The sequence below is a fragment of the Myotis myotis genome, unplaced genomic scaffold, assembly GCF_014108235.1.
Source record: "Myotis myotis isolate mMyoMyo1 unplaced genomic scaffold, mMyoMyo1.p scaffold_m19_p_12, whole genome shotgun sequence".
Classification (NCBI taxonomy): Eukaryota; Metazoa; Chordata; class Mammalia; order Chiroptera; family Vespertilionidae; genus Myotis; species Myotis myotis.
In genome coordinates, this window is record NW_023416316.1 from 54,864,825 (window position 1) to 54,878,022 (window position 13,198).

A 13,198-nucleotide genomic window follows, 5' to 3' on the forward strand; every position below is an offset into this window, starting at 1 on the left:
ACCTTTCCAACAATGGAATTTTCCTCATTTGTGGGGTGGCTGCCAAAACCACTACCGAATTTCTTATGCTATTCATCCAGGTTCCCGTCTAATGCCCTGCTGTCCCTTCACAATCTCTTCCCTGGAGACAAGCCACTGCTTCCCATGCAAACTGCCTTCAGCCAGGGCAAGCAACAACTGGACCAACAAACAACCCCAACACCTGTCTGTTTGTAGAGCTCAGGCATCAGCCATGTCAGGAGATGCAGTGAGTCAGAAAGCCCATCTAGGTTACTGCCTCACAGTGGGTGGCCGAAAGGAATGTTTTTGAGTGTCTAATAGAGACCTGGTACCTCGTCTTGACAACTCTGGAAATATTTTCTCCATTTTACAGTTGTGGAAACCGAGGCCTGGAGGAGTGTCTAATGTCGGACAGTCTCTTTCAATGGAGCTAGTGCACCACTGAAAATTATAGAAGACTTGCAGAGCTTTTCAGTGTAAGTAAGGTTCCCAGGAGCAGAGTTAGTCAGAACCACTTCCTGCCATCCACGAGGACTCCCTGCTCCTCTTTCTCTCATCTCTCCACTCAAGACAGTCACCACAGGCTCCCTGGTCTGTTAACCTTCCCTGGCCAGGCCATCTGAGACATCCTTTCATAGCAAACTGGTACCGTTCTCTACATCACACCTTTCAAAGATGTGTTGGCTGAGAAATCATGAAACTGGTCTACCTGTTAGCCAATATATGTCAAACTGCCTCTACTTTGTTTTCTTACTTTGAATACATAAACACCGCTATCAATGGGATGTAAGTCTAATGAAATCTCTTTAAAGACCATATGTAGGATCTTCAAAAGTACTTTGTATAGTTCTAAAATTTTAAATAATTTCTATTATAAAAATAAGAACAGAAGGTAAATGAAATTTAAAGCAAATTCATTCAAGTTGGTGAGAATTCTTCTGAAAATTTCTGTATAATAATCTACTTTTTTCCCAATGCTGCATTTAAAAAAAACCTAAAATAAGTGTGAAGGTAAATTGACTAAAGGAGTTTGTAAGAGGTGTCCCCCCAAAATATATACACACTATAACAGCTGATAGCTCAATTTTGAAAATGTATTTTAATTAACACTGCCTTTATAATTATTCAAAGTGTGTGTACATTTTGGAGGGACACCCTATATTTCTGCATTTATTGCCAGATGAGTTCAAATTATTGTAACCAACCTCAAATCTTGGTTATTGACTTAAAGTTTTAAAAATAGAGGCTTCATGAAAACAAAGTATTTGAATGAGCAGTAAAGACATTCATATTTATACATACACAACTCACACTGCCTTCAACACAGACTGGATTAAACTGAGGGTCTGTCTTGCAGCTGTTTCATCAGAGGCTTAAGAAAATAAATTATTGTGGGTAAGCAAAGTGAGTAGAGAATTCTATATTGACAAGCAAAATTCCTGACTGAGACTAGATATAGTCACCAGATAAGAGAAAGGTAAAATTACAATAAGTTTAAACTTATCAATGAGGAATATTTATATATATATATATATATATATATATATATATATATATATATATGTATATATTTAATACTACAAATATAATTGGATGAGAAGATACACGCATGGTATTGCCTGCAACCCTAAAAGCATGGCACAGAAGTATCAGGTTGAACCACATGACATTGTCACTTTAATATCAAAAACCATGCTTACAGAAATAAATGAATGAGTCAATAAATGCACGAAGGAGAAGGAAAACCCTCTTCCTTATAGTACAATGTCATTCAATAAAGTATTGCAGAATGATAGGTTAGAAAATCAATGGATGGGTGAAGTTTGATGAGGACCAAGATATTTACATGATCTCAAAGCATCTCTCTGCAAATTCATATTAAATAAAAAGAGTAAAATGGTAACTCTAGAGTGAAAAACTCTAACGTGGAGAAACACCACCTTCACCAATGATGCAAGCTACCATCACTACTAGGACAAACCAACATGACCTGCCTCCTGACAGAATACAATGAGGAAAAACATCACTTGTGGTATCCTCCTCCTCCTTCCTATATAATAAAAGGCTAATATGCAAATTGTCCCCTCTACCAGGAGTTCGACCAGGAGTTCCACGAGGGGGCGGGGCCGACCAGCCAACCACCCTCAGCCCCTCCCTCCACTGGCCCCACCCCCAATCTCCCTCCCCCACTCCCACTCCATGCATGAATTCCTGCACCAGGCCCCTAGTTTCTTATAAAAAGCATAACCTGAATCTAATCATAAGGAAAGACCAGACACACTCAAATTGAAAATCATTCTATAAAACAACTGGCCTGAACTCTTACAAAGTGACAATGTCCATTCCTTCTCAGCCTTTTGGCTGAGATCAGGTGAAGTATCTGTTCTTATCAGGTTAATATCTGATTAGTCATCTATCTGAGTACCCTCAGGGTTGGGGAGGGAGAGGCAAAAGTAAATAAATAAATGAAATGGAAAAGTGACAATGTCAAGAGAGACCCAAAAAAGGCTCAATAATCATTCCAAGTTTTAGACAACAGAGATATATAGAGTATGACTTTGGGTTAGATCTTAGACCAGGAAAACAAAACTGTCATAAAGGATATTATTGTGACAATTGACAACACATGAATTTAGACTATGAGTTAAAAAATAGCATTGTATCAATATTAAATGTTCTGATTTTTATCATGATACTGTGGTTATATAAGAGAGTGTCCTTGTTTCTAAGATACAAACTATATTATTTAGCGGTAAGAAGACACAATGTCCCCAACTTACTCTTAAATAATTCAGAAAATACATAAATATATAAAAATGTATAGAGAAAATGATAAAGCAAATGGGGCAGAATATAAATAATACATGATTACAACTCAAAATAACTTACAAAGAAGTTTTTTAAAGTTTAACTATCCACAATACCACATGATTCAGTCCTATGTATACATGTTTATCAACATAATTAGAAAGCACAAGTTAGGAACTACAAACTATGTATTAAAGTAACATAATGAAAGTATTAAAGTAATATAATTAACAGTACCGAGATCTTAGCATGTGATCCTGGATGAAATTCAAATCAATATACGAGCGTGTTGAATATATTGTCAATAGCTGTCATTCACACAGAAGATATTGCATTCTTGAAATCATATCCTTTCAATAGATTTTGGCCCAAGACACAACACAGGAAATTATCCGGGTTTGTGGAGTGGGACATCCCCAAACGAGCAGTCCCGTCATGGCTGATATTGCATCTCACTTTTTACTTGAGTTCACAGCATGGAAAAGTAATTCATCTCCCTGAATATGCTTCATAAGAAAAACAGAACCCCTCAAATTCTTTTCCAAGTACTCCTGGAGCAACAGTAAGTTTTGTATCCAAAATTTGAAAGGCGCTTTTTACAACTTGAAATCCCACTGTCCAAGAGTACCCTGTGAATTATTTTTATAAAACTAAAAGTAGAATAATGTCCCCTCCCCCAAAAACCAATTTGAGGCACATTCCTGCACAAGTCAGAGGACTCAATCAGCATTGTACCTATTGGTCTTCCTGATTAACAGGATCCCACCCACTGTACCACATGGCGCTGAAGACTCAGGTGGGGCCACAGCATCATTATAAAATAATTTCTGGAATAATAATTCATCTTGAGGATAGATTTAATGCTATACATATGCATGAAAAAATGGGATTTTAATCTAGGCACAACAGCAATACATTCTTTTTCTACAAATCTCAAAAATAAAATAAAAATCACCCATAAGCTCAGTCTCCAAATATAATGTCATTGTCAAAATTTTTGTATGTTTCCTATCAGCATAAGCCTATATATCTCTCCAGCCATCTCTCCACAAGAGGGAACATGCTTGCAGACATCAGTCTCCCTAGAGACCCTTTTGCTGACAGGAGTAGATACCTTTCTGATGTTTTTCATTCCCACCCCACTCTCCACTGGGTATCCTACTACCTACAGCTCCCTTCTTATTCACAGCCCCTGATCTATCCCACTATTTCCCAAAATTTGACCATTTATGTACCATCCTTTATGACTTTTCCAATTTCCATACACAATCAGAGTATTGCATATGCAGTCTTTACATGGCTGTTTTTCCAACTATAAGCATGTTCTTAGATTTTTTTTTTTTTTACATATTCCTATCATGACCACTCAAATGCAAAGTGGAAAATTATTTCCATGACACAGAAAAACATCTGACCAATGGTGGAGATGTTTAAGAACATTTCTCAAGTTTCATTCACCAGTGGGAAAGTCCTACATAGAACGTCAATGTTACGACCATGAAGCAACCGTGAGGCTCCTCCTCCTAGTAAGGCCTCACTGAGGAGTGATCACTATTATTAGCGAATGCACCATAGCTCTGTGTCAGGACTTCCACTTTCTCTGTTTGGTGTTTCTTGGCTCATAATCTCAGTTACTCAATAAGGTAGAGTTATAGTTTCTAGGATAGATTTTTTTCTCTGTACGAAGCTAGCTCACCTCTATGAGCAATCCTTCTGTTCCATTAGCCCCTTTGCCACTAAACAAAAACTTCCCACATCACAGCTGGCTTCAGCCTTCTCTCCCACATCATCTCCCTCCTGTCTGTCTCTCAAACACCAGTCACTTTGCTCTAGACCAGTGGTTCTCAACCTTGGCTGCACATTAGAATCACCTGGGAATCTTTTTAAAATCCTGGTTTCTGGACCTCATCCTCTGGAAATTCTGTTTCTTTGTTATGGGGTGGGGCCATAACAAAGATTCCCAAGTGATTCTAATGTGCAGCCAAGGTTGAGAACCACTGCTCTAGACATTGTTGCTTGAACATGCCAATTGTTCTCCCATCTCCTTGTCATTCCTTTCTCCCAGAACAGCCTTTGGGTTTTTCCTCTATAAGTTGAAATTAGACAGATGGATAGATCTCCTTACCTTCCCTCATTCTCACAGTCAAAAATATCTTTCCTTCCTCAGCTCTCCTAAAACACTTTGTTGTATCTCAATTAATGCAGTTTCCTTTCAAGGTGTTGTTACGCATTTTTTTGTTCTGTTTTTTAATGTTTCATTCTCCAAAGGAGAAACATTCCTGAAAACGTAGCTATGTTTTAGTCTTCACTATTTCCATGGAATTTTAACATAGCATCCTGATTATATTAAACTAGAGGCCTGGTGCACAAAAATTTGTGCACTGGAGGGAGGGGGGGGTCCCGTTAGCCCAGCTTGCCCCCTATCACATACTGGGAGCCCTCAGGGGATGTCCTACTCCCTGCTCCCTGCTCCCCTTGGGGAGTGGGCCTAAGCCACAGTCTGGACTCCCTTTGTGGGAGGTGACCGGGCTGATCAGGGGAAGGCACCAGCCCCATCACCCTGCTGTTGCAGCCACTGCCAGTCACGGCAGCCAGCAAGGTGTTTTCATCAACATGGACTCCAGCCCTTTCACCATGAAAAAATGACAACTTTCTTTAGGCATTTTCAAGATGTATCTTTCATAGGATATGACCTTTCTTTCTTTCTTTCTTTTCTTTCTTCCTTTCTCCTCACCTGAGGATATGTTTCCATTGATTTTTAGAGAATGTGGAAGAGAAAGGGAAAGACAGAGAGAAAATTCAAAGTGAGAGGAACACTTTGATTGGTTGCCACCTGCATGAGCCCTGACCTGGGCCCAGGCCAGGGAGGAGCCTGCAACCTAGGTACATGCCCTTGGTCGGAATTGAACCCAGACCCAGCAGTGGGCAGGCTAAGGCATTATCCACTGAGAAAAACCAGCTAAGACAGGATATGACATTTCTTAACCCTCCAGCAGCAGACCTTCCTTTTTTTTCTCCAGGAGTGTGGTAAAAAACCCTAGATCACCTATTTGGGCTCTTATTACCCAAGTTACTAAGAATATTACCAGTGGCATACAGGGAGCTAAGCCAATCAGCAGTCAGAAAAGGTGTTTCCTCTGTAGTTCACACCAATTGCTAGCTTGGCCCCTGCCCAGGCCTAGCCTCTGGCCTAGTCATTAGCCCTGGGCAGGGGACCCCCAGCTCCCACCATGGCCTGCTCTGCCCCTGCTACCCGTGATTGCTGGCACCGCCCCTGCCCAGACCTACCGCCTGTGGCTGAGGCGTTAGGCCTGTGCAGGGCACCCCCAGCTCTCCGCCACCGCCATCAATGATTGCTGGCTGGCTTCACCCCTGCCCAGGCCTAATGCCTCAGTCCGTGGCTTGGCGCCTACGTATGCAAATTAACCGCCATCTTTGTTGGTGGTTAACCGCCATCTTTCTTGGCAGTTAATTTGCATATCACCCTGATTAGCCAATGGGAAGCATAGTGGAGGTATGGTTAATTACCCTTTTTGTCTTTTATTAGATAGGATGTCTGTGTAATGAATGAACTGATAAAGTTAAATAGAAAACTGTTAAAAGTCTTTGAACCAAGTACACAAAGCAAAAGGCAAACAAACCATGGACAATTGGGTGCACCGTGGGCTAAGTTAATTATTCAGAGTACAAAAACCATGGAGATGATGTGCAACTTTAGGTTTGCAGGGAAGACAAGCCTCAATATATGTTTGTTTTATTCAAGGTTACACTATTTCCAGAAATAATATTGGCCCAGGAGACATCAACCTCTTCCAGGTTTTGTACTGGCTCCACCTACCACTTATATCCTTTACTTATGAAGGCCCCTGCATAGGAATGGCTTTGTCAGGCGCAAAATGAAAATGTGAAGCCCTTTGTTTAACATTGAGCTTGAGGGTAGGGACAGCAGAATACAGAACCCAGCGCAGGGCTCCTCTCAGCACAGGGCCGAGTGGCGGTGCGTGTCTCAAGCCTTGGAAGCCAGCGCTGTCTGTATAAACTGTCTGTAGTTCTTCATTCTTTCCATTGCCTTAAACACCAACGATGCTCGCACAAAGTGAATACCAATTTCCCAATAAACTCTCACAAGAAATGGAACGAAAAGAAGGGCCCAGAATTTTTTAATTCTTTTCAGACCTTTAGCCAAGTGTCTTTCTTCTCCCAGGCAAGAATGCTCTGGATGACACATATATTTCAAGTCTACTTTTAAAATAATTTTTTTCTAGGTTCCCAATCATGCAACAATATGCTTGCAAATGTTTTCCAAAAGGAGAATGAGGGATGCTTTATTACATTGCAGTGTCGATGAATATTTTACTTTTTTGGGTGTGTTCTGGACCCTGTTTGTCTAAAGTTTTGCTTAACTAAAGTGATAAGATGAAAAGAAAGAAAGAAAGAAAGAAAGAAAGAAAGAAAGAAAGAAAGAAAGAAAGAAAGAAAGAAAGAAAGAAGCCTTCTCAGACCATCTCAGGTTCTAACGGAAGAAAATCCCTTTGCAAGAAATTTAAATGCACAGAATGAACTCTGGCTTTATAAGGCCCATTATTTTAAAAAGCATTTCATCTCCTCGCTGAGCCCGCAACCTGAGCCTTTCAGTGGGGTGGGAAATGAGGAGGGAAGTGGTGGGGAGGGAGGAAGAGGAAGACCAAGGCCAACAGGAAAGCCCGCCAGAGGTATGCTGAGTTGTAATTAATGGCAAGAGGTTACAACTTGCAGCTGACATCAGTTACAGTAAAAGGTCAGCCTCCCACCGCAGTTTGCATTTACTGATTTAGAAGGGAGTCCTCCACTGTCTGCAGTCTTCCCTTCCCCCACTCCCTCGGCTTGGCCGGCTCACTGATCCCTTTCTTCACTCCCACAAAGATTCCTTTTCACCCTTCACACAGACAGACACCCACAACCATACCCACGCCCTCTCATGCTCACACCCACAGAGGATGTTCCGTGTACAGTCAGGGGAACCACAGCTTTGGGATGCTGCTGCCAAAACCAAATGCATGCTCTGCCAAGTGCCCTCCCGTCCCTCCCCCCTTCCCCCCACTTCCAGGGCCACTTGGAAGGACAAAGGGGACAATAAGCCTCAAAGGATGTTCCCTGCAGAGCAAAGAGCAATTCTGGTGTCAAAATCAGTTTATCTGGAGCACTCATGCCTTGAGGAATCTCTGCCTCTGGTGGAAATGGGAAGGGGGACTAGGCTGGATGTAGGTGGAGAAACAGCCACTGAGGAGTTTCTGGAACCTATGCTGTCAGCGCTGGTACAGACACAGTCTCTGTGGAGCAGGGGACCTTGGGATACCGGGGATCTCTCTCCTCATCCCAGGCTCCTCTCCCCTCTGAACCCAATGCTTCTCCACCAGAGGGAACATGCTTGCAGACAGTCTCCTTAGATGCCCTCTTGCTGACAGGTGGCAATTGGCAATGCCTTTCTGATGTTCTCTTTCACCCCACATCCTGCACTGGGTATCCTACCACCTCCAATACTCCAGGGCACCATTCTTATTCAAAGCTCCCCACCAACTACCCCACTGTTTCCCAGAATCCGATCATTTATGAACCACCCTTCAGGACTTTTGACATTTCCAGGTACCACTGATGCCCTATTCACTACTGAATATTTTACTGACTCACTTTTTTAACTTAAATATATGCATTTTTAAATATTTATATTTATATTTATTTCAGAAAGGAAGGAAGAGGGAGAGAGAGATAGAAATATCAATGATGAGAGAGAATCATGAATCGGCTGCCTCCTGCAAGTTTGACTTTTCTCCCCTGAATTAACCATGAAGGCATGCCCCACACTGGGGATAGCGCCTGCAACCTGGGGATAGCACATGCCCTGACGGGGAATTGAACTGGGCTAAATATATGCATTTTTAATGGAAAGCTTTCATCACTACTAAATGGAAAACAGTATCCCTTGCAAACAGTAGAACAGAATATTTAAGTAAAGAGATTAGAAGAATAAGAAAGTATTCACTCAGAGACAGAGACCTCCAAAAGCCATCTTGCTTAACATATGATATTGCACCCTCTTTGGGAAGCATTCTTCTCACTGGGCCTCCTTGAGCCAATCAGCTAGTTTAACCAATCTGTCCGCAGTGAGATTTCATCCATCAGTGTGTCTTCACCTAGTATCCTTCCCAGCTGCATATTCCTGGATGCCTTCATGGTTAATCCAGGGGAGAAAAGTCAAACTTGGCAGAATCAAGACATTTGATGGCTGTGACTGGTAGCCCTCCACCCCTCTTTTCCAAGCTTTATTCTTAAAGACTGAGGGATGATTGGATTAATTAATCAATAGATCTCAGATGCTGAGCAGGGCCAGTGGGAAAGACATTCTGGATCTTTCAGGGTTCTGTCAAATCGACTTTTAATTGAGGACCCTCCCTGTGCAACATGTCCATAAAGAGGGCTTTTCATTGATTCCACAAGTATTTAGAGTTCCAATGAGGGCTCAGGCCCAATGCCCGAGATCTCAGTAGAAATTCAGAATGAGAATCCACCGCGAGAAGAACTGAGCTTCAAGCATCCAAAAATCCCTTTAGTTTGGTCATATTTGATGATATTCAGAGGTGGGGGGAAAAAAGGACCAGTTCAAAGTTCAACTCGCATGCAATCTTGACATTTGAAATCCAAGCCTCCGGCCCATCGCCGGGCTTCCTGGTACTCTGGCAGGCAACACGCTGAAACGAGAGTCTGGCCTTGCGCTGTGCATCCAGGTCCTGTCAGGGGCAGGGGGATCGGCCTGATGGATGGCTCACGGTCAGGAAAGGTGGCTGCACACATGGGTGGGATGCACAAGGTGGCTCGTAAAACTTATGAGCCATGTTCTGCACTGTGACCTGGGTGAGGGATGGTTCAGCTTCAGTGGAGGGATCATTAAAAACAATTAAGTGTTGCTGGAGAGACAGCAGACTCCGGCTCAGACTTCAGGGGTGTGCAAACGGGTCCGGGACAGGGCCAGGAGCCTGAATCCCACACCTAGTTTACATAAGGAAACAAAAACGATGCCAAGCTGTGGGCAACCCGGCACACTGGCCCGTCGGTGCCACCCACAGGGTCTCATCTAAATGCCCACCTGTGCTACCCAACCTGCTGGACTGTCTGCCTGTTAGAGGCACATGCGTTCCTTCACTGTGTGCACACCTATTATTGAAGTCCTTTACCTGTTTCTCGGCCATTGCCTTAAGGAAAAGAGCCCAGGGAATAGAATAAAGGGCAGCAGAAAGTGGTCTGCAGGAGGAACGGTGGAGACAGTGTTTAAAGATAGGCATTCCATCCAGAGGCACTGGATTCTGGGGGCTAGGGTGGAACAGAGCCAGGGGAACCCTGCAAAGGCCAGGGGTGGCCACTGCTTGAAAAACAGAGCCGACGTAAACAACACCCTGCCTTGGTTTCTTAACAAACTGGTGGTCAATACATGGTAGTCTCTCTAACAATCATTTATTATTACCATTTTGTTACTCTTAGTATTATACATAATGATAAGTTTGAGTCCATCTAGTGTGAAACCATAGTCTTTTTCTCTGAGGGGGAATAACTATTATCATGCCATCCCCTCCAGAATGTGATAAAGGAGAGGACAGCCTGGATGAAGGTTAAATATGCCAAAAATCTTGGTAGAAAGCAGGAAACGGAAGATTCTGGATACTTGGGTTCTTCTTTGCTTGCATCCCCAAAGAAAAACAAGAGCATCCTAGCCAGTTTGGCTCAGTGGATAGAGCGTTGGCCTGAGGACTGAAGGATCCCAGGTTCAATGCTGGTCAAGGCCACATGCCTGGGTTTCGGGCTTGATCCCCAGTAGGGGGCGTGCAGGAGGCAGCTGATCAATGATTCTCTCTCATCATTGATGTTTCTATATCTCCCTCTCTCTTCCTCTCTGAAATCAATTTTATATATATATATATATATATATATATATATATATATATATGTATATCTACACTAATAAAAGAGAAACATGGTAATTGGCGTATGACTGCTACCCTTTTCATTGGCTAATCAGCGAGATATGCAAATTAACTGTCAGCCAAGATGGTGGCCGGCAGCCAGGCAGCTTGAAACTAACATGAGGCTTGCTTGCCTCAGTGACAGAGGATCGTTGGAGGAAACCAACGTTCCCCGCCTGCGGCTGCAGGCCTCTGAGCCGGCAGTTTAAGAAATATTGTAACAAATACCGCCGGACTTCAGCCAGCAGATTCGCAACATTGTAAGCAAAGGCCAGAAACCTACTTTCAGCAGTGGAGGCCTAAGAGCTGGAGCCAAGCCTCAAGGTAAAGCTGGCCCAGAATAAAAAAAGAAAAAAAAGAAAAAAAGGAGCGGTTGGGAACTTCAGTCACCCCCAGCCTGAAAACAGCCCTCAGCCCCTCACCCAGACTGGCCAGGCACCCCAGTGGGGACCCCCACCCTGATCCAGGACACCCTTCAGGGCAAACCAGCCGGCCCCACCCATGCACCAGGCCTCTACCCTGTATAGTAAAAGGGTAATATGCCTCCCAGCACCGGGATCAGCGTGACAGGGGGCAACGCCCAAACCCCCTGATCGCCCTGCGGCTCTGTGTGTGACAGGGGGCGGGGCCCCAATTCCCTGAGCAGCCCTGCTCTGTGCCTGATAGGGGGAGCTCCCCAACCCCCGCCCCCCCACGGGCCCTGCTCTGTGTGTGACAGGGTAGAGCCATAACCTCCCCATCGGCCCTGCCCTGAGTATGAGAGTGACGGTGCCCCAACCCCCTGATTGGCCCTGCTCTGTGCGTGATAGAGGGCGGTACCCCAACCCCCTGATGGGCCCTGCTCTGTGCATGACAGGGTGTGGTGCCACAACCTCCCCATCGACCCTGCCTTGAGTGTGACAGGGGACGGTGCCCCAACCCCCCAATCGGCCCTACCCTGAGCATGACTGAGGGTGGCATCACAACCTCCCTATCTGCCCTGCTCTGTGCATGACAGGGCGGCGCCCCAGCTCCCCAATCGGCCCTGCTCTGAGCCCAACCAGGGGCTGTACCTAGGGATTGGGCCTGCCCTCTGCCACCCGGGAGCAGGCCTAAGCCAGCAGGTCATTATCTCCCGAGGGGTCCCAGACTGCGAGAGGGCACAGGCCAGGCTGAGGGACCCCCCCTCCCCCCCAAGTGCACAAATTTTTGTGCACTGGGCCTCTAGTATATATATATTTTATAAAAAGAAGAAAAACAAGAGCAAAGATTTTACACACACATGGTGTGAGTTATTCTCCGTCAGCACCTGCTTAAGTTTAAGGAGTTGAAGGTGGGGGGGTGGGGACCAGGAAGTTTGCAGATCACAGCCTTCAGAATATATGGCGTATTGTATTCCTTCTAAGGAAAGCAAAGGTAAGAATGTAACCTGCCCCACCCCAGACACCTCAGAGAACTTCAAAAGCTTCTTAAAACTGTCAACAGAGAAGAATAGAACCTTTGTCTGGGAACCATAAATGAATTTGCTTCTATAATAAACAGGAGTAGTTGTAGGGCGAAGGAATAACAATGTGAATGGCATGTGGACCTATGAGAATGCTTACAGGGTTATGTATAAAATAAGAGAAAGCCTGTGAGAGCTGATGGGTCTGTGTCTATAGATTAAAGGGGAAAATACAGAAATAAAGTCACTTTTGAATGACTCATTATCTGGGAGGAAGAAAAAAGGGAAGCGCACAACACAATTCAATCAGGAATCTATCAACCAACAAGCCCTCCTAACTTTACCTAAATATTTCTCCAATTCATCCACCTCTCTTTATCTTCTGCTGCCAACATCCTACACAAAGTTACAATTAATTCTTTCATGTCCTGCTATAAATGCTTCCTAACTGGTCTCTCAGCACTTATTTCGCTTCCAGCCCACTCTCCATATGCCTGTTGGAGTGCTACAGTAAAAGTTGAAACCCACTCATCTCACACCCTTGGTTAAAACCCTTTTCAGACTCCTCCAGGTTCTTAGACTGAAGGCCAGAACCCTTTATGAGACACTGAATGGCTGAGGTCCTGTCTTCATCCTCAGCTCTACCTCCCGTCCTTTCCCCCCTCTTGCTGGGCTGGATCCGGATGCCTGGCCTGCATTTCTCTCCATTTCCCTCTTCCCCTTCAGCAAAATTCAGTTCCACAGTGAAGTGTTCTTGACAATGGCCAGGTCCTCCAAAATGCGCCTTGTAACACGTATCCCAATGTAAAGTAACTAATTGTAAAATTAATTATTAAGTGTCTATTTTCTTATATGATAAAAGACATAGTAGGGCTGGGATGGTGTTTATCTTATAACCATTTCCCCAGAGCCAAGAAAGTGTTGGTACATAGTAACAGTCACTATTTATTGAGTACTTACTACATGCTAGGCATTA

The 13,198-nt window shown here is 44.0% G+C and overlaps 1 pseudogene; it reads left to right on the forward strand.

The window, feature by feature from the left end:
* The first annotated feature begins 2,341 nt into the window (after nt 1-2,341).
* Nucleotides 2,342-2,463, forward strand: LOC118667821 (annotated as a pseudogene).
* The last annotated feature ends 10,735 nt before the right edge of the window (nt 2,464-13,198 follow it).